General features: G+C 43.9%; 1 protein-coding gene and 1 long non-coding RNA gene across 2 annotated transcripts in view; both read right to left on the bottom strand.

Annotated features, from left to right (window-relative positions):
* The window catches only part of Bmerb1 (bMERB domain containing 1), a 123,898-nt gene that overhangs the window by 89,790 nt on the left and 7,944 nt on the right, over positions 1-26,164 (bottom strand). The window lies entirely within an intron of this gene.
* Positions 14,737-16,530, bottom strand: LOC147000585 (uncharacterized). Its single transcript, XR_015045757.1, has 2 exons — positions 16,298-16,530; positions 14,737-15,856 (listed from the first exon to the last, which is right to left on the bottom strand). It is a non-coding gene; the product is annotated as an uncharacterized LOC147000585 (long non-coding RNA).

The following is a 26,164-nucleotide window of genomic DNA, read 5'->3' as shown; positions in this document are numbered from 1 at the left end:
ATATAATAAATAAATAAATCTTTAAAAAAAAAAAAGAGTAAGTGCTTCAAGGTAGGAAATAAAGAAATACATACATGGGGGCCATGAGTTAGCTTAGTGGGTAAAGGTGTTTGCTGCCAAGCTGACAACCCAAGTTTGATCCTTAAGAGCCACATGGTGGAGGGAGAGAAAGGACTCCTGTAAACTGTTCTCTGATCCTCACACATTCACTGTGGCATACATGTTCTGCACACACGTGCACAATAAGCAGATATAATATTTCTTAAAAGATAACTAAATAGTCAGTGTTCCTATCATTGAGATCCAGAAGTCAGCAAGAAGGACAAAGAACTGAAAAGTCTAAAAAAAAAGTCTCAAATATGATGATAACAAGACAATTGATGATAACAGAGAAAAATGCCAAATAAACTAAATCCAAAGAAATGTCACCAACAGGTGTCATTAAAAGTCAACAAAGGAAAAGATTTTGAAAGAATGAATCAATCCAAAGAGAAAGAAGTGCTGCTTAGAGAGGAACGCACATCTCATTGTGGTAGATTGTGAAACCAAGGCAGACTGCAGGAAGCACCCAAAGTGTCACCAGCAGACAGAAGAGCTTCCTGGGTTGTACAGTTGGTATTTAGGATGTAAATCTTTTAGGAATTTAAGGCAATACATGAGACTTCATTGAGTCTGTCTTTAAAGAATGGCAAGAGAGTTGTCTAAACAGACAGGACACAATTACAGCTGGAAAGTTTGGGACTTAAGAAAGGAAGATGTTAAATGGACAAAAATAGGAGCCCACAGAAATGTATTTAGGTTTGATCTTTTGTATTGTAATGATAAATACTGGCTCCCAAGGCCTAGTTACTCCCAGGAATGACAGAATCTGCACATACAATGTGACATTGTTCCTTAATTTACAACTCTTGGTTTAAAAAGATGCCAACAGCTAATAGTTGGGCAGAAGAGACTCAGGTGGAATTTGGGGTTCTCAGGCTTGGGGTCTGAGGAGACAGGGAGAGAGAGAGGAAGGTGGAGAGAGGAGAAGACAGCATGGAGTTAGAATCTTAAAATCATGGCCATTGAGTTAAGAGCAGCCCAAATGGAACATGGCAAGTCATATTGTGGAGTTATTGGCAGGGAAATAGACATAATAGCATAGAGGGTAAATATCTGCCCAGCTGATTAATGCTTATCATAAATGTAAAAGTTGTGTGTGTTTTATCTGTGAACTGGATGATCAATGTGGGGTAGAGGCCCTGATTGAGATTAAATATTTCCACCACAGTATGGACTGCTTTTCTAATGTGCTTCTTAAGTCACATGTAAAAGTTAGGGTCTGGCTCCCAGCCCCGTGATCCCAGAAATAAGGTTCAGACTCAAAAGACATTTACAAGTACTTCAGCCATATAGCTAGATTCTACTCTGATTAGATCATGACTAACATCCCCCATTTATTTTAACCTACGTTCTGCCATGTGGATTGTCATGGTTATCTGTGCTCTAGTACCCTTTATCTGTCTCCTCACATCTTCCCTGGCTAATCGCCCTGCACCTGGCTCTATCCCAAAATTTTTTCCTTCTGTGTGTTCCACCTTCTATTTCTTGCCTAAGCCACAGGCCATAGGCTTTTTAATTGACAGGTGAGACATCCATACATACATAAAATATTCTCTCTACAATTCCCCCTTTTAGTACAATAAAGGGTTCCTTTTTCAAATATAAATTCAATAAAATTATAATGATTACAAAACAATTATGAAAACTATAAGGTATGATATGTATTTATAATGTACAGTCCATTTATATTTGGCAACTTAAAGTATTTTATCATCTATCCTATCTTGGTGAGTTCAGAATTCTATATCTAAACCATTTTCTATCCTAACTTTTATTGCCATCCTAAATATATCTTCTTAACTCATAAACTACTAAAGCTTATAGTAAGACTACAGCTAGCTAGTCTTCAGTCCCATAAGAGACTGGAGAAGGAGTAATCATTACCTGAGTATACAGGAAGCACAGGAACACAACTCCCAAAAGTATAGAAATGGCAGGTAAAACTGGCCTCTTGGACAGTCCTCAATATTCTCTATAGCACTGAGGCATCTATATTCAGCCTTCTGGCCCAGAATATCTGACAGATCTTTTGTGAAGCAAGAATTCTGAAAGAATAGCTTACTCTGTCTTGGCAGAGCTTGGCAGTCAACTTCCCTGTGTCTGTCCTTTCTGGGCAGCATTCTACAGATGAAGTTAGGGAATTTTCTTTGCCCGATGGCTAGCTTTCCACAATTGAGGCAATAATTCCATATAGAAAAAATTTGATGTTCATCATCTCCTTTAAAGTGGAATGAGGGGGGACTATTGTCAGGACCAGACCTGTCTCATATTCAAAAGATCTTTTAATAACGAAATAATTTTAAATGGCATTTCTTGTGGATTTCTGAGGGTTTTGAAAATCAACTGTCAATTTTAGCATATATAAACTAACAAACTCTGCTTATTCTTAGCTATTTAGTATCTGAATAATCTAGAAAACATTTTGTTGTAATTAACTAATTATCAAGAGTTTGACTATTTTATAAACCACCCCTACTAGTTTGTAACATTCTTAATTGCATAGACAAAATGTCTAAAAGTTGAAACATAGTATACAGTAGTCATATTTGATGGAAAAAAATAATATAGGAAGTAAAGAGTTGGGTGTGGCAGTCCATTACAAGTGTTAATGCAGACCCACAATCTGCTGTGATCATCAATGTATTTGGAGTCTGATGGTGCAGGTCTGTCACATTAGCTACTTGTGAGCTGAAGTTCAAGGCCAGTCCTGGCTACAAGGCCAGCTTGAACAATTTAGTGAGACCCTGTCTCAACATGAAAACATTTTAAAAGGAACCAGGGATGTCGCATGGGAATGGAATGCTTTCTTAGCATGTAAGGGGCCCCAAGTTAAGTCCTTAGTCCCACTAAAAAAGGAAGAAGATGGATAAAGGGACCTAGTGGAGAGCAGCCCCGAGGTGCCTGTAGACTTCAGTGAGCATCATAAACAGCCTGAGACCCACTGCACCCACTCGGAGCAACTGTGAGAGCTGAAGCTATGTTCCACATTTAAAGTATTGGACAAAAATACCTCTCACCTATAAGTTCCACTTTCTCGAGGAAAGATAACTTCCTAGAATGCTGGGGGCTGATAACAAGCCAGATGTTGTTGCTTTTGCTTTTGGGGGAGGGAGTTGTTTTGTTTGTTTGTTAGTAAGACTGGGTTTCTTTGTGTAGCCTTCTGACCATGCTGGGCTATTCTGGGGCTTCTCTCTCTCTCTCTCTCTCTCTCTATATATATATATATATATATATATATATATCAACTAGCCTGGAACTAGATATCAGATATCTACCTAGAACTCAGATATCTGCCTCCTGAGTGTTAGGATTAAAGGCATGTAACATGCTTTTTTCACTTCAGTCAACAAGGTTGGTTGTTCCAACTGCACAGCATGTATTTGATCACAAGTAGTAGGGATGTAGGGAAAAAGAGGAGAAGGTGAAGCTGAAGGTTCTGGCAGAGAAAGGGAGAGAGGACAACGGAGGATAGAGGAGGAGGTGAAAGTGGAAAGCGGAGCAGAAGCACGTGGCCTGGAGAAACCGCAAGTTACAAGGGACCTCATAGACGGGGAAGATGGTAGTGTAGTGGTAGATCTGCTCAATCTAGGTGCACAGCTTGTATTCATATTAGTTGAGATGTGTTTTCATTGCTGGGGCATATCTGGGTTGGAGATTTACCACTACAAAATCAGGATGTATGCTTGCCCCTGATTAGACTGAGGTGGCAAGTACTTAGTTTTGTGGGTTTTACCTTTATAAGCCCCTGTCTAATGTATTTCAATGCCATTAACTGGGAATCCCATGTGTGGATGTGGGCAGTGTCCATTTTCCTGGCAAGTATTTAATAAACTTGCTTCTATTTTGCCTCAAGAATTGTGGTAGTGGTCTAACACTCGAGTAGTAGGATTAGCACACCCACAAACTCTTAAAAAAGCAAGATGAAACTAACTACAGGGAGATGAGAAGGAATGAGACAGTGTGGGCCTGCGTACCAGAGGCTTTCCACGGACATTTCTGGCCCGGCCTGGTGCGAGGGTTCCAGTGAAGGGAAGCCAGTGCGGGCAGGGAGGGGAAGTCGCTTCCCTGCTTCTGCTGAGGTGGTTGACTCTACCTCCATCTCTGCTGTGTCTTCCAGATTGCTCCGTAATTCCATGCCACCCTACCCTGAGTCAGGTCAGGCTGGGCCCACGAGAGGCCGACTGGCCTGTGAGGAGTGCAGCAGAGCCTCAGCAGCGCTTCGGGAGAGCAGACCTCTTCCCAAGAGTTTCAGCGCTTAGGACAAAAGGCTAGGACGATGGAGTAATTCTCGCACACCTTTTATTCCCTGGATAGGATTTATATACAGTTTTTGGGGATGATTCAGGGTTTGACAGCAGGTACTCTCATTGGCTTGGACTGAGAATTTGTGGGAACCTTATTTGCATGTGGGAGGGCTTGGTGCAGCTACTGATTGATGCCACATACCTCTCTGCAGAGGAGCTGTGGTAGGCTATAGCTATGAGCCAGGTGCCCAGGAGGCGTGGCCAAACTCCTTCCATCCCATGCAGGTGGAAATCACTGCCCACTGGGGCTCCAGGGTTCCAGACCTTTACTCGACCAGGGACCAGGCTGTCTGTGCACAGCCCACCATCCCACAACACAGTCCCATGACTTCCCGATTTTACATATATTCATGTGTGTACATGGGTGTGTAAATTCAGCTGTGTAATCATATCCTATATGCATCCATGTAATCACCCACCCATTGTGAATACTCAGTTCTAACCAATCTGTCACACAGACCTTTCATGCTCAAGCACTCCAAGTTTAAGCTACTTTTCTTTTTTTAATGTGTGTGTGTGTGTGTGTGTAGGTTCACATGTTTCTGTGTGGGTGTCTGTGTCTGTATGTGTTGGTATAAGATCTAAATCAGGTGCCATCTTCCTCTGGAGCCATCCACCTTGTTTTCGTTAATTAGTTTGTTTGTTAGTTTGTTTGGCTTTTTGATACAGGGTCTCTCTGTAACCTGGCTAGTTATAGAACAGGCTGGCCTCAAACTCACAGAGATCCTTCTGTCTCTGTCTCCTGAGTACTGGGATTAAAGACATGCACCACCACACTCAGCTCACCTTGGTTCTGTCTTGTTGCTGTGGTTTGTTTGTTTGTTTGTTTGCTTGTTTGTTTGTTTTTGAGGCAGGATCTCTCATTAGGACCTGAACATGACAAGTTGGGGCATGCTGACTGGCCAGAAAGCCTGAGATACTCCTCTGGCCCACCAGGGGGGACAACAACAAACACATGCCATTATGCCTGATTGTGAGCCTCCCTCCTTACCTCCCTAGGCCGTTATCTCTAGCCCCACAACACACAAACACATTTCAGACAGAAATTAACTCCCAAACCTTTCCAGGTTTTGAAAGTCTGTTACACGCTGACCAGCACAGTCAGATGCTCTGGGGAATGACGCCTGGAAGCTTGTGTTGGCTATGGTGTAGGCTCTGCCTCAGAATGTCCTGACAGCTGGCAACTGAAGGGCTGTGCGTGTCCTAGGCCCACTCCACCGATGTATCTCTTAGGATTAACAACCTCAGTCACTGTACCTGACACTTGTGCAGTGTCCCTTCTGAAATATGAAATGGATTCATGCTCTTCCTAATTGCTTTACTCCTCACTTCCTCTATCCAGGGAGCTCAGCTCTCAAATATCAGTGATGGAGCTCAGGGGAGGCCTCCCAGACCACTGCCCTGCCCCACCCCAGATCACACCTCTTCATTTCTGCCACACCTTCTCCTCCCTGAGCTCCAGACTGGCTGGGGTCCTTAGCCACACGACATCTTGGACTTGTGGCTGCCAGATTGAACACATGAAAATTATAGTTCGCTCGGTTCCCTTTTGTTTTAGATAAACTATATCTATTACACTATATCTCAAATACTGCATGGGACATACTTAACTTTTCAAACTACCCATTGTTTACCAAAAACCAAAATGTGACGTCTGTGCCTGTGCCTTTCCTTCAGTGATCTAACTACAACTTAAAATTATTTTTCTAGTTGTGTGACTCATTCTAAATAGAGGCAGAGTGGGGTTTGCCTCCCGGCTTAGTTTCTAGCTCCTAGCACTCTGGACACCGTGACAAGGAATGAGATCTCTGAGTTGAATGGATTGGTGTAAAAAAAAAAAAAAACCAGGAGATAGGGAGATGGGGTGGAGGACTGGGCAACAGCAGAGCCAAAGCAGCAGGCAGGTTGGCAGTGAGTGAGTTGTGCTGCTTTCTGAAAAGCTGCAGGCAGTGCTTCACCTGGCTGGCTGAGCCCAGGGCTCCTTCTTGTCTGAATACTTTTATGTTGCTCCAAAACAAGCAGGGGGGTTGGAGTTTAGGTCCCCAGCACCCACATAAATGCCTAGTGGGCATGATGGCACACCGGCAATCCCTGCACTTAGAACTTGGTCACAGGGGACCTCAGGAACAAGCTAGCTAGACTACACCCATCAGCAAGTCCTGATTTCAGGTGTGGAGACCCCAGTATAGACTCAGAGGGAGAACACTGGGGAACCAGTCAACTTCTGGCCTCCTGTCAGTGTGGGTTTCATTGTTGTGAAGAGACACCATGACCAAGGCAAGTCTTACGAGGGACAACATTTCATTGGGGCTGGCTCACAGGTTCAGAGGTTCAGTCCATTATCATCAAGGTTGGAAGCATGGCAGCATGCAGGCAGGCATGGTGCTGGAGAAGAAGCTGAGTGTTCTGCATCTGGGTTTGACTGCAAATCAAATGTGGAGGAGAGATTGTTCTTCCTCAGGCAGCTAGGAGGAAGCTCTCAAAGCCCACCACCACAGTGACACACTTCCTCCAACAAGGCCACACCCTCTAAGCATATTCAAACTACGACACCTCCATACATAGTACACTCATAGGAACATGCATACACACTCCTCACATAACACATACAAAAGGGTTTTTGAAAGAGAGAGAGAGAGAGATGGGAAGAGACTAAATTAGAGTAGACAATACTCCAGAAAACTGGATTATTAAAATGAGCATTTAAACATCACCCGACACCCAAGGCTAACCATGCCCCATCTCAGACAGTGGGCTTTCCTTTCTCTATTAAGGCTGCCACGAGGGTCTATTTGAGCATGATGATACCTTAGACTAGAGTGGAGACTGGGCTACTAGGTAAAAAAATCTGGGAAGTCTGTAAAGGATGATCTGGGAACACACAGCTAGCCCAGGGTTTCCTTCTATCTTTGTGGTTCAGTGCATATATGATGTAACTGTCATCTTATAAGAACATGTGTGCAAGTCCCCATGGAGGCCAGAAAAGGGCATCAGATGTCTTTGTCACTCTTGGCCTGACTCCTTTAAGACAGTCTCTTCCTGAACTTGGGGGTTGTCTTTGTTTTCAACTAGGCTGGCAGCCAACAATGCTGGTAACCCTCTCGCCTCCACGTCTCCCACAGCACCAAGGTTACAAGCACATCCAGGCCAGGCCTGATTTGTTACATGGGTACTCACATCTAAACTCAGGTCCTTGTGGTTGCACAACAAATGCATGTAACCTCTGAGCCACCTCTCCAGCCCCTTCGTCACTGTGAAATGTCCTTCCTTGCCTCTAGTAGCATGGGTTTTATCGTTGCTGTCATTTGCTTGTATTTTGTGTTTTTTAGAAAGCTTATAATCTTTTCCCATAGATGCACAGTGCCTCCTCAGTCTTCCATTTGTGTGGCAACTGTTTCCTCTATCATCTTTTTATCTGTGTCTTTAAATATGAAATGTGCATGCAAGCACTGTCTACTGCTGAGCTTTGTCTCAAGCTCTACTTCTCTCTTCTCTCTCTTTTGGCAGGGTTATCATGTAGCTTAACTAGGCCTTGAACTCCTATTTTTTCAGCCTCTGCCTCCTAAGGGCTGGGATTATAGGGATGAAGCCCACCACACCTAGCTTTGCCCCACTTACAGTTAATATAATTAATGATATAGCTGATTTACACATTCTGTCTTACTGTTTCTCTATGTGTGCGTGTGTGTGCATGCATGCATTTCTTGGTCACTCCCTTATTCTATGTTAAACCTTGGAGACTGCTCTCCTGGCATACATGAAGCCCTGGGTTCTATTCCCAGCACTAGGCCACAAGGCAGGAGGATCAAAAATTCAAGGCCATATTTGTTTATAGTGAGTTTGAGGTTAGCCTAAACTATGAGAGACAATGTCTCAAATATAAATAAATAGATAAATAAGTAAATGAGAAAATGATTAAATGAATAAAGGGAGTTCTCCGGATCAGGAACTCAGACACAGTGTGACGAAAGCCACCAAGAATGATGTGCTACACTTAGTTCAGCCCATAGGGCTCAGGAAATGCTTCCAAAGATGCCCGAGTAGGACTGCTGCTGAGAAGAATGGGAACAGTCTGAACCTACACCTGCAGATGTAGCACATTGTGAACAGATAGGCAGGGAAGTGGGATCAAAGGCCCTGGTTGGGCATGAGACGCCGGACAGCGGGCTAATGCAGACCCATTTTAGCTTCTTTCCGAGGGCAATGGTCAACTGATGGGCTCAAGGACGGTCATATTTGCACGGCAGATAACATTGTCACAGTAGGGAGATGGTTCAGTTGATAAAACACTCGCCAAACAAGTGTGAGGACCTGAGTTCAGATCACCAGAGCCCATGTAAAAACTAGTGTGGTCGCTGTGATTGTAATCCTGGCTCTCCTATGGCAAGATGGGAGTCAGAGAAGGCAGAAACTAGCTTGGCCTAGGCAAGAGCAAACAGTAAGAGATCATGCCTCAAACAAGCAGGAAGTCAAGAACCTGCCACCCCAAATTATCTTCTGACCACCACGAGGAGACATACGAACACAGGTGAACAGTTTTTTTAATTAAAAGATGACTTTGTCAATTATTCATATGCTCCACAAGACAAGCGCCAAATGCCCAGGAAAGTATTGGGGACTTGGGCAGCTGGAAGAACAGGGTCTTCACCCATGGTTTCCAGATTCCCCGTCTGCGGTCTCTTCCATAGCACCACTGGAATTATTTTGTTTCTTGCTCAAGAAATTAAAAAAAAAAAAAGAGCTCCCATAAAATGAAGTGAGACATACATGCCTCCAACATTTCAGCCTTACTGAGAATCTTTATTCAGCAAGTCCACTTTAAAGATTTATGTATTTTATTTTATGTATATGAGTGCACTGTAGCTATACAGATGGTTGTGAGCCTTCATGTGGTTGTTGGGAATTGAATTTTTAGGACCTCTGCTTGTCCTGATCAACCCCACTTGCTCTGGGTGGCTCCGCTCACTCCAGCTCAAAGATTTATTTATTATTATAATTAAGTAAACTGTAGCTGTCTTCAGACACACCAAAAGGGAGTGTTAGATCTCATTATGGGTGGTTGTGAGCCACCATGTGGTTGCTGGGATTTGAACTAGGACCTTCAGTAGAGCAGTCACTGAGCCATCTTGCCAGCCCAGCAAGTCCACTTTAAAGAATTCTTGTAGAATACAGGCCAGATGGCTCAGTGGATAAAGGGATTTGCCACTAGTCTGAGGATGTGAGTTAGATCTCTGAGACCCACATGGTACAAGGAGAGAACCCATTCTTGCAATTTGACCTTGACCTCCACATGTATATCATGGCACACATGCTCACACACATGCACATAAATAGATAAGTGTAATTTAAAAATTAAAATGCACAAATCAATATATGTCTGGGCTACAGATATGGCTCAATTGGTAAAGTGCTTGCCTAGCCCAAAGCCCTGGGTTTGATCCTCGAGACCCTATGAACTGGGTGTGGTGGTCCACACCAATAATCTCAGAGATAAAGGCAAGAGGAACTGAAGTTCAGAGTCATCATCAATTACATAGCCAGTTTGAGGCAGACCTGGACTATATGAGACTGTCTCAATAAAACACACATAAATATCCACTAAGAATGTAGGAGTTCATAGACTAGACTTGTGTGTGGACAAACACATGCCGGTCAGAAAGACTTTTACTTCCTGGCATTTTGGTATGGTTTAAATTTTTATAATGAGGATTTATTACTTCAAAATAATGTAATAGAGACTTCCTGACAGTTCCTGTGCAGTCCCTGCAAGAATGCCATGGAATTAATTCAGCAGATAAGTTCCAGCCACTGAAAGGGAAGGAAGATGTCAACTTGATGAACCAGAAACTGCTGTTAAGAATCAAACATTAGAATTTAGGCAGAAGGTCCCGTCTGCTCCCTTTGAACCATTTCTGCAGCAACCATGGCCACCTTCCTGACACTCCTTATCAAAGTAAGATGCCCATTGTGGGCCTGGGCACCTGGAAGTCTCCAGATAAAGTCAAGGAAGCTGTGAAGGCGGCCATTGATGCTGGTTATCACCACATTGACTGTACTTATGTGTATCAGAATGAGAAAGAGGTGGGAGAAGCCATCCAAGAGAAGATCCAGGAGAAGGCTGTGAGGCAGGAGGACCTACCTCCTCATCGTCAGCAAGCTGTGGCCCACCTTCTTTGAGAAAAGCCTGGTAAAGGAAGCCTTCCAGAAAACCCTCTCAGATCTGAAGCTTGACTATCTGGACCTGTATCTGAAATTTTCAACAGTCAGGAAAAAAAAAAAAAAAGGTTCAGACATCAACTATGGTCCTTTCAGAGTACACAATGGGAAGGTCAGGCCAGAGTCCGCAGGATACATTTCTTGACAGTGAACCTTGACAGGTCATTCTTTGAAATGAAGCCTGGAGCTAAGGATGTGGCTCAACTGGCAAAGTACTTGCCTAGCATGCACAAAGCCCTGGGTCTGATCCTTAACATTTTGTAAATCTCAACAACTCTTCTACACAAAGCAGGGCAGTGCTGGATGGAGTGTGTTTCACCAGAGCTGCCCTGGTGAACATTGGTGGCTTCTGGGAGACCCCACTTTTCTGTGCTGACAACAGGAGAGTCTCAGGCTAAGGAGAGTGGCTGACAGTACCAACACTGGCTATCAATGGCTGTCACTGGGTCTTCTTTCAGATGTCTTTCTCTACTCCCTTCCGCTGTTCATCTCCACCTCCCCTGTTGAGGAGGCCGTTGAATGCTTCAGAACTTTACGGGTGCCTTTCATCACATATCCATTACAGTCCAATTCTGCCATCACTGCTGTGCTGTGCTGTGCTGTGCAGCTTTCTGCTGTCACTCTGCCTCGTTCCTGCTCAGTCTGTCAGTCTGTTCACATCATGGGAGAGTATCCATCTAGATGCTTTCTTGTGTGTGAAAGAGTGCATGTTCATGGTCGATGTGTGTGTGCATGTATGTGCACACATGTGTGCACATGCATGTGTGTGTATCTGTGTGTCTGCATGTGTTTACATGTGTGTCTTTGTGTGTCTGTGTCGGTGCATGTGCATGCATGTATGTATCTGTGTATGCATGCAGGTGTGTGTGTGTGTGTGTGTGTGTGTGTGTGTGTGTGTGTGTGTCTACTCAGTGCAGGTACCAGTACTTGTATGAACACCTATGTATGGGGACCAGAGAACAATGTCAGCTATCATTCCTCATCTTGGTCTTTTGAGATAAAGTATCTTACTAGAACCAAGCACTCATCAAGTAGGCCACAAAGCTAGCTAACAAGCTCTAAGGATTGCCTTGTCTTTGTCCCTTGGCTCTGGGATTACAAGAAAATGCCACCATGCCTAGCCTGGCTTTCTTATGTGAGCTGTGGAACGTGAAGTCAGGTCCTTGTGCTTGTAAGATAGTTTAACAGGTGGGCTTTCTTATCTCCTCAGCCTCTTGGTCTTGGGCCTTAGCACAAAGTTATGTCACCAGTGCTTACTCCCAGCCATTAGTAATGGTCTCTCTGGCCTTAGGCGCTTCCTTGCAGTGATAGTCTGAGTAGGTGTCAGGGAAGAAAAACTCTAAGTCTGTGAAAGACAGGAAAGGTAGAAATATGATTGCTTCTTTGGGTTCTTTCCAATGGATGGCTTGAGAAGGCCCCATCATTGTGTGAGGTCACCACTGCTCTGTTCCTAAGCAGTTAAGAATTAACCACAGATCATAGATCATCTTATAATGATTACAAGTTAGCGAACAGAGGAAAAATCAGTTAAGTATTAGCAGAATGAGTCATAAGTTGGATACTGTGGTCTGGTTTCAATATAAATTGACTTTACAAAATGTGTTCAAATATTTTATTAGCCATATGCATTTGCCTGGACAGTAATTAAATTTTGGAATGAGGAGACTTTTTTCTTTTTCTTTTAAAGTGTGTGTGAGCATACAAGTGGGCACACACATTACAAAGCTCATCAGTCCTTGTCTTTCCACCTTGTCTGAGTCAGAATCTCTTTGCTGTTGTGTAAGCCAAGCTAACTGACCCCAGGACTGACCTCTGTGTCCACTGATATTATCACGGACGTTGTGCTGCTGTATCCAGACCCAAATTCCACATGGCCAGGCTTGCACACTCAGCCATCTCTCCAGCCCTTTAAAAGAGCTTTTTTGGTTTTGTCTTATTTTCTGGCAGAGTCTCACATAACCCAGGATGACCTTATTATTGTAATTAAAGATGACTTTGAACTGTTGATCCTCTTGCCTCTACTACCCACATGCTGGGTGCGTGCATCCACCCCCAATTATGTGGTACAAAATCCAGGACCTTGCATGTGCTGAGCAAGTACTCTTACCAACTGAGCTCTGTTTCCAAGCCTAAAAATGCTTTTAGCTTCCAAAGGTCTTCTCCTCTGAAACTGAGAAGCCTTTCCTTACAGAGACACTTGACCCAGTTTCCACTATTGCTGGACTAGCGCTTTACACTGAGTGGGTCCTTCATAAGTTCTAGACTGGACTGAAGACCCCTGAGATGTTAGGAGAACAGTTTGTCATTATTCAATTAATAGGAAGCCAAGTTTTTAGAGCCGGAGAAGCATGACCACGTGTGTTGCTGACAATCAAACCCCTTGCACATTTAAGAAAATTACTATCCTGTTACCCCATATCTCTCTTTTCAAGTTGTAACAAAAGAAAAAGAGGGTCTTGGTATTTTTCTTGAAAAATACAAACTATGTTTGATCAAGCCCAAGCAAGAAGGAATCATAGAACTCAACATACAAAAAGAAAAAAACTTTTCATATTTTTTCCTCTCATTTTTTTGTTGGGAGCACAAAGATCCTTTCGCCCACAGACCACTAAGGAAATCAGGAATGTTAAACATGCAGGGTTGTCTTTTCAGTGAAAAAAAGATATATAACCTGTTTTTCTACCCAGAAAGCTGTGAATGGAGGCAGTTAATAGCCAGATGAGCTGCATGATCTGAAGGGTCTGGCCATATTCAGCTCCCACAAGCAGGACCACAGGTGGCTAATATTCACAGTGACCTTTGCATTATTTGTATGGCCAGGGGCTCCTCTAGGCTCCCACAGTCAGGGCTGGAGGTGGCTAACAACCCAAAAGACCTCTACACTATCTGTATGACTAAGCTCACACCAGATTCTCCCCTAAGCCCTTAAGCTAGTATTTGTAATCTATCTCTAGAACCCATCTTCTAGGAAAAAATGACATGTACTGTCACTTGAGTTTCTATGTAATTATGCCTACTTGTGTACCCAGGATTGTATTATGCTAGGAACCTTTTTTCTAAATTGTACTGTGCTTAAATATGCTCACAATAATCTGCCTGGGGCCAGATGCTGAAGTTTAAACCAACCCCGCTTTACTAAATTGTGCCGAACCTTCTTGCCTCTTAAGGTTCATTTCTCTGCCAGCAGTAGAGTTTACAAGGACCCCCAATTTTTTTCATGTGATTAGCTCAGTTATTTGTTTGTTTAAAAAGAAAAAGAAAGCTTTGGAGATGGCTCAGCCGGTAAATCATAAGGATTTTTGTTTAATTCGTAGGGCCCATATAAATAGCCAGATGCAACAGTGTGTACCTGTGATCATAGACCCAGGAAGGTGGAGGCAGGTGGATCCCTGGGTGTTGCTGAGCAAGCACTAGGTCAGTGAAGGTCCCTGTCTTAAAAAGCATGGTAGCCAACTCCTGAGGAAAAACATCCACTGTTGATCTCTGGCCTCCACATATACACCACACACACATATGTGCACTTGTACACACATGAACCGACACGCATAACAAAGAGAGTCAGAGCTAATGCCAGCATTCTAGAAGGAGTTCTAAAGGACGGTGAGAAAGGATGTTATGTCAGAGGGCTTCTGCATGAACTAAATGGCTGGGATTTACCAAATGTCTGTAGTGGTAGCAGAGAGAGCTCCCCTAGAGCCTTCCCTTTGCCACAAACATGAACACCACACAGAAAATGGCACCTATCAAAACTAAGAATATAACATCTGAAAATATATAACTAATAATATAATGCCTCAAAGTTTCCAGGATCCCCACTTATGTCTCCTTTCCCTGTCAAAGGCCCAACACAACACCCCATGTTGCTCTCAGCATCTTATCAGCAACCACTTGTCTTAACCCTAACCGATGGCTTCAGCTCTTCTTTTTCCTTGTATTGCATCATTAACATGGGCATTTCTTTCTCGTGCCTTTAAAGGATACTAACTGAACACAAACAAATGCTAGACCAATATGCCAAATGATTCCCACTCAGAATAGAAGGGGAACCAATATATAAACTCCTCTGTCTTGGTTAGGGTTTCACTGCTGTGAGGGACACCATGACCCAGGCAACTCTTATAAAAAAGAAAACATTTATTTGGGGTTGGCTTCCATGGTGCTGGAGGTGCCAAGAGTTTTACATCTTGATCCACAGGAGGAGACTGTCTTCTACACTTGGGTGTAGCTTGAGCTTATATGTGTGACCTTTGAAGCTCACCTCCACAGTGACACTTTTCCCCCAACAAGGCCACACCTTCTAATAGTGCCACTCATTATGGGCCAAGCATTCAAACACATGAAATCTATGAAGGCCATTCATATTCTAACCACCACATCCCATAGGCTTATAGCCATAACATAATGCAAAATGCATTTAGTCCAACTTCAAAAGTCTACATAGTCTATCACAGTCTCAATAATGTTTAAAATTCCAAAATTCAAAGTCTCTTCTGAGACTCATGTAATCTCTTAACTGTAATACATATAAAATCAAAATCAAAAAGCAGATCGCATACTTTCAACTTATCATGGCACAGAATATACATTCTAAAATGTCATAGTAAGGAAATACTGGACCAAAGCAAGACTGAAAACCAGATGGACAAACTCCAACTCTGCATCTCCATGTCTGGTGTCCAACTCCTTCCAGCTACAATGACTGCAAGACACTTCTTGATCTTGGGCTTGTTCCACTTCCTGTTAGCAGCTTTCCTTGGCAGGTATTCCACAGCTCTGGCATCTCTCTCCAAGGCAACTTTAACTTCACAGCTTATTGTTCCAGTGTCTGGGATCCACACATGATCTTCTGAGATCCTCCAAAGGGCTTGGGGCACTTCGCCAGCTCTGCCCTTCTGTAGCATTCAAGGTTCTGGCTGACTCTCCTCCACTGCTGCTGCTGTTCTTGGTAGTCATTCCGTGGTACTGGTATCTACAATACGCTGGGGTCTCTGCTGCCACTAAGCTGCACTTTCACCAATAGCCGCTCATAGACTTTCTTCATAGTGCCAAGTCTCAACTTCTTTGCAGGACCCCTTTAGTCCTGGGCCTTCAGCTGCCACTGAAGCTGCACCTCCACCAATGCCCTTTGTAGCTGCTTGTATTGCAAATGCAATCTATTTGCACAAGAGGGTCTGCACATCGCTTCTAGAACCCTGCCTGAGTTGGTTCTGATTGGTAAATTAAGATGTCAGCACCTAGTAGTTGGGGAGGACAGACAGAGGTGGGATTTTAGGATTTCTCAGGCTTGAGACTGGGAGAAGAGGAAAGAGGAGAGCCATGCTTTAGGAGAGTGTGGAGAGAGGAAAGGCACAAAGGTTGCCATGGGGTGGAGAATGAAGAAGAGCACCCTGGACTCTGCTCCTCAGTACCTCAGAGGCAAGCTCTTTGTTCCATTTGTAAAATGTTGGTCCCAGGACTAGGATACAGCTCAATTGGTGAATATTAAAAACTCTGAATTCTATCTTCAACATTGAAAACAACAACAACAAAAAATAGATATGGACTCCATAATCTCCCAACTCAGGAGGTAGGAACAGGAGGGCCAGAAATAAAGGGACATGGACAATTTGCACAATCACTCAAAACAAAAGAGAAAACAAAAATAAAAACCAACAAAGCAGGCCTGGGGCACACACCTGTAATTCCAGCATTCAGTTCGAGGCAGGAAGATCAGAAGTTCAAAGTCATGATCAGTCATGTATCTAATGCAAAGTCAACAGCAGCTAGAGTAGAACTGAGGTCAGGCAGCTTTGCCTCAATACACAGGTTCTATGCACTCAAAGAGTTCCAGTCTGCAGCAGCTAGGTAGCGCTGCCGCTCTGGCACAGCTGCAGCTCAGACATGGTGTGCTTGCCTACCACCTGTTAGGGCCAACACTGCAGAACTGTGAAACAGCCAAGAAAGCCCCTCCTTATGTGTTTATACAGTCATTTGCAAATTCATTGACTACACTCTCCGCCTCTTTTTCTTAGAAACTTATTAACAACTGTGACTCTTCAGAATAAGATTTACAAAACACTGCCTCAGAAAAAGGCAAATTGCTACCGGGAAATTCTGTTTAAACTCTGCCTCTGATAGGCTTCTCTGTGGTACCTTTAGATCAGCATGTACCAGGCCGGTAAGCAGAAGCACACAGAGGGTTAGACATTTTTAGAAACTTGTTAATGCCCAGTAACCCGACCTCTTTAGGAACTGACACATGAATTTTCATGGTTGCTTAGGAATCAAATATCTCTATGCAATCATCAGGTATGTGAGAATTCCTATGATGTGCCAGCGCCTGTGCTAACACAAGGATTATCTGACCTGCCAGCCAGGCAGGCTGTCAAAGCTGTGACCCTGAGCTGAAAATACGTGCCCATAGTGGACATTTTTAGTTTGTGGGACAGCTAAATTTGGTAACAGAAAGTATGGGGTGAAATTTTGTCTCAGTTCACATCAAACTTCACATCTATCTGAGGTTTATACAAAGCGAATAAAGCACCAGCACTAAGGAGCAAGTGAGAGTATCTGCAGTTTCAGTTACCTTTCTACACCCTTTAGACTCCAGGGTTCCAAGGATCACTGCTCACCGGACCAGCTTTCATATGAAATCACTCTTTGGATCTGGAGATGTGACTTACTTAATAGAGTTCCTAACTAGTACAAAGGTCTGGGTTCTAGACCCAGCACTGCAAAGACAGGCATAGCTGTACACACCTGTAATCCCAGCACTTGGGAGGGGAAGGTGGGAGGATTAGAGAGGTTCAAGGTCGTCCCCTGCTGCAGAGCTAGTTGGGTTTTTTGGGTTTGTTTTGTTTTGTTTGTTTGTTTGTTTGTTTGTTTTTTGAGACAGGGTTTCTCTGTGTAGCTATGGCTGTCCTGGAACTCACTCTGTAGACCAGGTTGGCCTCTGCCTCCCAAGTGCTGGGATTAAAGGCGTGAGCCACCATGCCCGGAGCTGCAGAGCTAATTGAAGTGAGCCTAAGATGTTACTAAATCCCTGGCTTCTCTGGAATGCACTTAAATGATATAGGAAGGGTGTGTGCTTCCCTGGAGCTTGTGTGTCTGTGGAAAACATTGTCTGGAGGTCACTGCTGCCGATGATCTTACACTGTCTTTGCAATGTAAGTGGCAGGGAAGAGGTAACAGCATACAAATTATTCTGGCCCACATGCAGCTTCTGTCCCGTCTTACAGGAGGCCAGGCCCTCTGGGAACATTCATCCCCATATCCCCACAAACCACATGGACCTGGGTTCCTGACTTCATGGTCATTTGGGGTCCTTCAGGTCCTTTTAATCATGTTATCCCATGGAACAGTGGGTAGACCTTTGGATCAGACGTTTCCTGAGGGTTTCACGCTATGATTAGATTGAAAAATGGACTTTTTCCTTCTTGCTTTCTTTCTTGTAACAATTTATTTATTTTTATTTTATGTGCAATGGTGTTTTGCCTGCATGAATATCTGTGTGAAGAGGTCAGATCAGTTGGAACTGGAGTTGCAGACAGCTATGAGCTATCATCTGGGTGCTAGGAATTGAAGCCTGGTTCTCTGGAAGAGTAGCCAGTGTTCTCAACTGCTGAGCCATCTCTTCAGCCCTGGGACATTTTTTTTTTTTCAAGTAGGTTTTTGTTTGTTTGCTTGCTTGATTGCTTGCTTGATTGCTTGTTTGCTTGTTTTCTTTAAAGACTGAGTCTTAGATAGCCCAGGCTAGCCTCAAATGCATATGTAGTGGAGGATGGCCTTGGGTTCTTATCCTTCTGCCTGTCTCTCAGGCAGATTATAGGCACATACCATCATGCCTGGTTTATACAGTGCTAAGCATAGAACACAGGGCTTTGTGTGCGCACACACACACACACACACACACAGGTTCAGACTGACTCCTGTTTGTGCCCAGACCTTGGGAATATTGTCTTCCCTCTAAACTGCAGGCCTCTAGTCCACTCTGAAAGGAAAGTAGAGGACTGTATTAAATGTGACTTGGGGGACTCCAATGTGCAGCCAGAGATGGCAACCCCGTAGGGATAAGTGTACCTCGGCATCCCTGTTTAAGTTCTATGCCTGATAGCAGTAATAGAAGCAACTGAGAATTAACATGGAGAATATGCATAAGGTGCCACTGGAGAAGATAAAGGACCTCTAAATGCTTAGGAGCACCTAATATATCAGAATACTAGCAGGATTGGCCATTGGTACCTTTTCTTCCTCCTCCCCTTCCTCCTTCTCCTTTTCTTCTTCTTCCTCTTCCTCCTCTTCTTCCTCCTCCTCTTCTTCCTCCTCTTCCTATTCTTCCTCCTTCTCCTCTACCTCCTCCTCTTTCTATTCTTCCTCCTCTTCCTATTCTTCTTCCTCTTCCTCCTCCTCCTCTTCTCCCTCCTCTTTCTCCTCCACTTCATCAAAGAAATGCTAATTTCAATTTGGAAAAAAAGAAAGAAAAGAAAAAGAAATGAGGCTGGAAGATGGCCTAACCTGGGAAAGCACTTGCATGAGGACCTGTGTTCTATCCCTAGAACTCGCATATGCCTGTGATAGCTAGCCTTACAACCTGAGATCAATGCCCAGGACCCACATGTGGAGGAAGAGAACCATCTCTGCAAATTCTCCTCTGACCTCCACAAATGACCTGTGCCATTCTTACACACACACACTTGCTGAGATGTCATTTAACACCCAGGGTGCTGGGAGGTGACAATACAGAGACATGATTTTTGTCCCTGGGAACTGATCCTGTTGCAGAGATAGCTTTGAGGCAACTGGCTGGGCTGACTAGGGGCCCCAGCCAGGGCTCGTGTGTACAGGGTACTTCAAGTCAGCCACCTGAAATATTTTTGGCTGTAAGTGAAAGTGACAATTTCTCCTTTGCTTCAATTTGTTGAAAGCAGTGAATTTTCTAGGCAGGAAAACTTGGAGGGAAACCAAAGTCATTCTGTAGGGAAGTTTTCTCTTGCTTCCAGAAGTTCCTAATCGTGTTTCCCTTGGCTTGACTCTGAGCATATGCAACAGTTTTGGTGGTCAGTGGTGTGTGCGTATGTGTGTGTGTGTGTGTGTGTGTGTGTGTATGTATGCACACATACTCAAGCATGTGCCTGTGCACACACATATGTGTGTACACACACGTGTACAAAACACTGAGACATTGGCAGTTAAAGACAGAAGGATGGAGATGAAGAAAGGAGATAGGAATATTATTAGACTGGAGTATCTGCATCCTAAACTCAGGTTTTTATGGCTGTGGGGTGGAGCCCAGTGATGGAGTGAGGACTAGTTTTTGTTACCCATCTACAGATGGGTGTACACACAGAATGTAGCCTCCTGTAAGTGCAACATTTAGCAGCAAGGTTTGAAATGCTAGAACTCAGGGGATCCTTGAAAAGATGATGTAAAGAAATGAGCCAGGCACAAAAGATCACATGTTGGATGAATTCTATTTATATAAAAATATGCATCAGAAGGGAAAAGAGCACAGTGGGCACTGATGACCTGGGCAAGAGCCACAACGAGGCTTAGAACATGTTAGCCTGAAGTGGGAACATAGGGCGCCATGGCATTCGAGGAAATGGCAGAAATAGGGAGGGTACTTGGACCTCCTCATGCTTTTATACCCTGAAGACTGAGTGACAGGTGTCCTGTCCTACACCCAAAGGAAAGAAATGTCACACAGGGAATTGGGGAGGGCTCAATCAATAAAATGCTTGCTGCAGAAGCACAAGAACCTGATTTTGATTCTTTGAAGCCATGAAAAAAGTCAGCGACATGTAATTCCAGTATTGGGAAGCCAAGAAAGGAGGGTCCCCAGGGTTGACTAGTTAGCCAGCCAGTCTACGTCAGTGAGGGACCCTGACACATGAACAAAAACAAGGTGGGCAGTGTCTGAGGAATAACAGCTGGGCTCGACTTCTGACCTCCACATAGTCCTATGGCACTTCACCACACAGTCCCAAGAAAGCTCAAAAGTCTTAAATGCTTAAACACCTGGAATATTTTACGGTGACATGGTCCTTAAACTCACAGTAATCTTCCTGTGTCAGCCTTCAAAGTACTGGAATTATAGGTATAAGACACCATATCCCAGCATATAAATGGTTGAAATCATCCTTTCTTTTTTCCTCCTATAGTGCTAGGGATGGAGCCCTGGGCATTATGTATACTGGGTCAGCAGTCTACTCCTGAACTACATTCCTAGCCTGAAACCTTTTCAGCACCAATTCAAGTTGAAAATTCCATACCAAGTGTGGAGTAACAAGTCATAATCGATACAGAAATACACTAAAAATATGGTAGTAAATGATTTGTCTGTATGTATATGGAAGATATGAAACATAAATGAATTTAGTGTTTAGGCTTGGGCCCCATCGCCGGGACATCTCATTGTGTATATGCAAATATATGCAAACATTTCAAAATCAGCATTCAAAATACTTCTGGTTCCAGATGTTTCAGATAAGGGATATTCAACCCATATGGATAAATTCTTAACCTTTTCTCTTGTTATCATCATTTGTTGTTGGGATGTCAGTCATGAACCTAGCAATAGGACAAAGATCTCTTTCCTGTAATCCCAGCAGAGTTTTCTTTAGGGTTAAACAAATGTATTAGAATGAGGCAGCTAATGTTTGCCCCACTCTATGAATGCACTACGTGGTGATACATTATGAAAACGTCTGGGGCTCTAGCTCAGTTGGGGTGGTTCGTAGCTGGGACAAAGCCTGGAGCCCATTTCCAGCACCTTATAAACCACATGTGAGAGTGCTTTAATCTCAGTGCCAGAAAGTAGAAACAGGATTATATATGCAAGGCTGACTTCAGTCACCTATCAAGTTCCCAGGCAGCCTGAGACCCTGTCTCAAAAGAAAAAAGGGGGAAAAAAGCAAATTTGAAAAAAAATTGTGCCAGTTAATACTTTTAACTTGACCTGGACTAAAATCACGTAGGAAACTAGCCTCGGAGCAAGCCCGTGAGGCACTATGTGGATTAGATAAACAGATATGGGAAGGAAAATCTGCCTCAACTGTGGTTAATACTGAGATTCTCAAGAGAAAAACTAGTTCCACAATTTTGAGCAAAATCTGAAGCAAGGCTTTAATTAATTGAATACCGACCAGGATAGACCCTGGTCAGGTCCAGGGTACCAGGGAGTGGATACAGTTATGCTTTGTGGGGGCTTAAAACAGCAGAATCCATAAGTCAGTGCATTTCCCATCAGGCTCAATCAGGGACAAGCACACATTCTGATATATGTCCTATCTATGTTCCTCCCACCTACACGGGATCAAGCACATCTGATGTAGTGTTCCGGGAAATTATCCTGTCCCTGGGCAAGTGGAACTTCCTGGTTAACTTTGGCTCTTACACCTACTTATGAGCAGGTCCATTCCCTGAGCTGGAGTCCTGGACCGAATCAAAAGAAAGAAGTGAGGCGAGCACCAGCATACATCCTTCTCTGCTTTCTGACCTCATACAGCACAAGCAGCTTCCACTCAAGCACCTGCCACCTTGATGTCCTTGCCATAATGGACTGGACCCTCAAACTGCCTTGAGTTGCTCTGACATGTATTTTATCAAAGCAACAGAATAATTAGGACACAAGGTCATAGATAACTTTGTGAAACATACCTCCATTTATTAAAAGAGCTATGTCAGTAGAAATGACTGAACTAGCTTAGTCTCCCATCCGGTGAGCTTCTGGGAAATAATGAAGGCAGACCTGATCCCCAGGGAGTTACGCTGCTCAACCCCTGGCACCTACCCCAGCTGCTGAGACCCAGCAGACAGCTCTGCAGGACAAGTTTTCATTCGTTGTAACCACCAGGAAGAGCTCCACTGACACCTTCATAGTGTCTATCCAAAGAGGCTGGAGACAGATGGGTCTAACCTCAATGGAGAGTGGGTCTCCAGATTTACACAGACCTGTAAACACAGAGAGATGACATTCTACCTCACCCTGGAAATCTGGGCATGATAAGAACCAAATGGAAATCATCCCAGCATCTTTGCTCCTTGTCAGAATGGCAGTTCCTCTTAAGAGCTGAAAGTATTTCACCCCTGGAGAGAAACATGGTCACATCTCCAGCTTTCACTTGTGTTCATTCCTGCCTTGACCAAGGAGTCCATTACGGACTGTTCATGAACCTCCGAAACTCAGGCACTGAACCTAAACCCCACCATGAGGGCATAAGGAAGTGTGCTTTTGTGAAAACTTATGAGCTCATGAGGGAAGAGCCTTTATGGATGGAGACTGTCTTTATAGCAGATTCCAGGAGTGTCAATGTGGCAATGTCTCAGACAGTAAACCACTTACTGCTCAAACATGAAGACCTAGATTTGTCTGTCTCCCACACAAAAAAGCATAGAGTTGTAGTCTCAGAGCTGTGGAAGTAGAAACAGGAGGATGGTCCTTGGGGCTCGTTAACCAGCTAGTCTACCAAAGTGGTGAAAGAAGGAGCCTGCATCAAAGATAAGGTAGTGTGGGGCATGGTAGTTCATGTCTTTAATCCCAGCACTTGGAAAGCAGAGACAGGAGGATCTTAGTGAGTTCAAGGCGAATCTGGTCTACATAAGAGAGTTTCAGATCAGTCAGGGTAGCAAGTGAGACCTTGTCTGAAAAACTGATTTTCATGTATAATTAAAAAAACTCAAATAATACTTGTAGAGTTGGGATAAGAAGGATTCTGTCAGATACCACTAAATTTCCTCATTCTGAGACCCACATCAGCACACACACTCACACACATATATACTTACCCATGGTTTGAACATTTCTGAAGTGACAGTCCCTCCTCCCAGCCTACAAACACAGTTTAGCATACATACACAATTAAGATTTTATGTGTATTTTCCCAGTGAAACTCTTGATCTTACTGGCTCCCCACTATATCCTCATTTTTCTGCCCACTGCATCCCTCATCCAGCTGAGAGAATCTCAATCTTCCGTGTTGCTATGATTGGAAGATGACCATTGTCTCTCCACAGGCCCAGGGCGACTAAGGGCTTGTTCTCCACATGGCAATATTGAAAAGTCCTGTGGTACCTTCTGGAGGTGGGGCCTAGCAGAAAGTCTTCAGGAGACTGGGTTACACTATATCTGATATGATATATATTTTATACACATAAATGCACACTGTGGTGGTTTGAATATGCTTGGTCCAGGGAGTGCCATTATTAGGAATTGTGGCCTTGTTGGAAGAAGTTTGTCACTGTGGAGGGTGGGCTTTGAGACCTTCCTTCTAACCATGTGGGAGCCAGTCTTCTCCTGTTTGCCTTTGGAACAAGATATAGAACTCTCAGCTCCTCCTGTGCCATGCCTGCCTGGATGCTGCCATGCTCCTGCCTTGATGATAATGAACTGAACCTGTAAACCTGTAAGCCAGCCCCGATTAAATGTTGTCCTTATAAGAGTTGCCTTGGTCACAATATCTCTTCACAGCAATGTAAACTCTAACTAGGTCTCTCTCTCTCTCTCTCTCTCTCTCTCTCTCTCTCTCTCTCTCACACACACACACACACACACACACACACACACACACACATACACACACACACACACACACCCCTGCTGACCTCACCATAAACCAAACTAATAGAGCCAACTGATTTTAGCCTTTGAATCTCCAAAGAAAGAGCTAAATACAGCTTTTCCCTATACAAGCTTCCTGCCTCAGGTGTTTTGTTGTCATAGTGCAAAGCTGATTAATAGCTTTTTCTCCATATTAATAAAATTATAATGCAACTGTGGGCATATAGATACTGTATATGAAGAGACAGTGAGAAAGGGAAGCAAAAATAAGAAACTGAAGAAGGAGCATGAATTCTATCTCACAAGCATGAGCTCCTATCACAGACACTTTCTAGATCTCACCTGTCGCTCAGAAATAACCTGGGAGACAACTTATCCTTGCTAACAGCTGTGTAGCATTCCATAGCGGATAAACAATAACTCCTAGATGCCTTCACTTTGTGTCCAGTGAAGGGTCTCTGTATACTAAGGTTTCTATTTCCTGTGGACAGACTCTTAGGTTTCTCTCCAGAACATATAAATGTCTCAGTATTTAATAAAAGCTAACATCAGTAAGGTTGCTGAGTCAAAACCTATGAGGGGTGTGTATGTGTGGTGTGTGTGTGATGTATTTGCACACACTTATGTCTTTGTGGGAGCAAGGGAATGTGCACAAGGTTACAGCAACCACAGGCAAACATCACATGCCTTCCCTATTACCCTCCATCTAATATTTTGAGACAGGTTTTTCTCACTAAAGCTGGAACTTGCAGGAATCCTCCCATCTCCATCTCCCCAGTGTTACGATTACAGGAACTGACTGATGCAGCTTGTCCTCATGCATGGATGGCAGATGCTTTACTGCTATTTCTGCAGCCCCTATATGAGTATTTTGAATGTTGAGCTATTATCTGACTACATTCCAAAAAGACTGCAACATGCCACAATTCTACCAGCATGTCTCAGTTCCCTGAATGAATCCAAATGCCTGTTGAATGGACCAGTATGTTGCACTTGATGTTAGCCAAAAGGCCAAGAAGCCATGGACCAGCTTGGACCAGCTTGCTAAATGTGGCGCCCCCACCTCCTGGTGTGTGTGTGTGTGCGTGCGCTCACGCGCGCGTGCGTGCACACACACGCATGCACACGCTCCCACACCTGTCTGTCTGCCTCTCTCTCTGCCTCCCTCCATCTCTTCCTCTCTCTCTGCCTCCCTCCATCTCTTCCTCTCTCTCCCCCCACACCCTCTGTCTCTGTGTATTTGTGAAATTCTAAAAACACTCTGGGGTAGCATCTAGGAATTGGGAATCTGCTACCTGTAGAAACCTACCCCAACCTCTACCCACAGTCATGCTGCCATTGTTACTGGTTCCCAATAACAGTGCCACTTCAGTTTTATATTTTGTAATCTTAAAAGCTCGCTTCCTGCAGAAAAGCATAGCCTTGGGAATAAACTGTGTCAAGGAGATGGGCAGCTAATGCAGACTAATCAAGACTGTCTTCCTTTCACAGTTTCATGATTTTAAAGGTTTACCAAAAAACACAATGAAATCATTTCACCTCAGCCTCATGAATTAACAGTCTCCCAATTCAGTGCCTACTGATTGAATGAGAAGGGTCTAAGTGCTGGGTAATGTGGGCATTCAGCTCCACCAAACTAGCAGTCATTTTTCAAAATGTGTGTGTGTGTACAAGCTTGTGGATATGTGCATGTGTGCTAGCAGTCAACCTTGTTGTCATTCCCTAGACACTGTCCACTCTGAAGCTAGCACACAGTAGGCATGGCCTTTTTCTACTCTGTGCCTCTGAAGCTAGCACACAGTAGGCTTTACCTTCTGTACTCTGTGCCTCCAAAGCTAGCACACAGTAGGCATGGCCCTTATCTACTTTGTGCCTCTGAAGCTAGCACACAGTAGGCATTCATCCTGTCCAGCAGGTAAATGGTGAGGGAATGAGAGGACAGTGTAGCTAGCCTCTTCAGGGGTGCTCATAAGCAGAGTTCTGAAAGGCTATTCCAGAAGAGCCT

The sequence above is a fragment of the Mus caroli genome, unplaced genomic scaffold (assembly GCF_978045245.1).
Source record: "Mus caroli unplaced genomic scaffold, Mus_caroli_1 scaffold_17, whole genome shotgun sequence".
Lineage (NCBI taxonomy): Eukaryota > Metazoa > Chordata > Mammalia > Rodentia > Muridae > Mus > Mus caroli.
The sequence above is the reverse complement of the archived record's forward strand: the minus strand, read 5'-3'. Positions and strand labels throughout refer to the sequence as shown.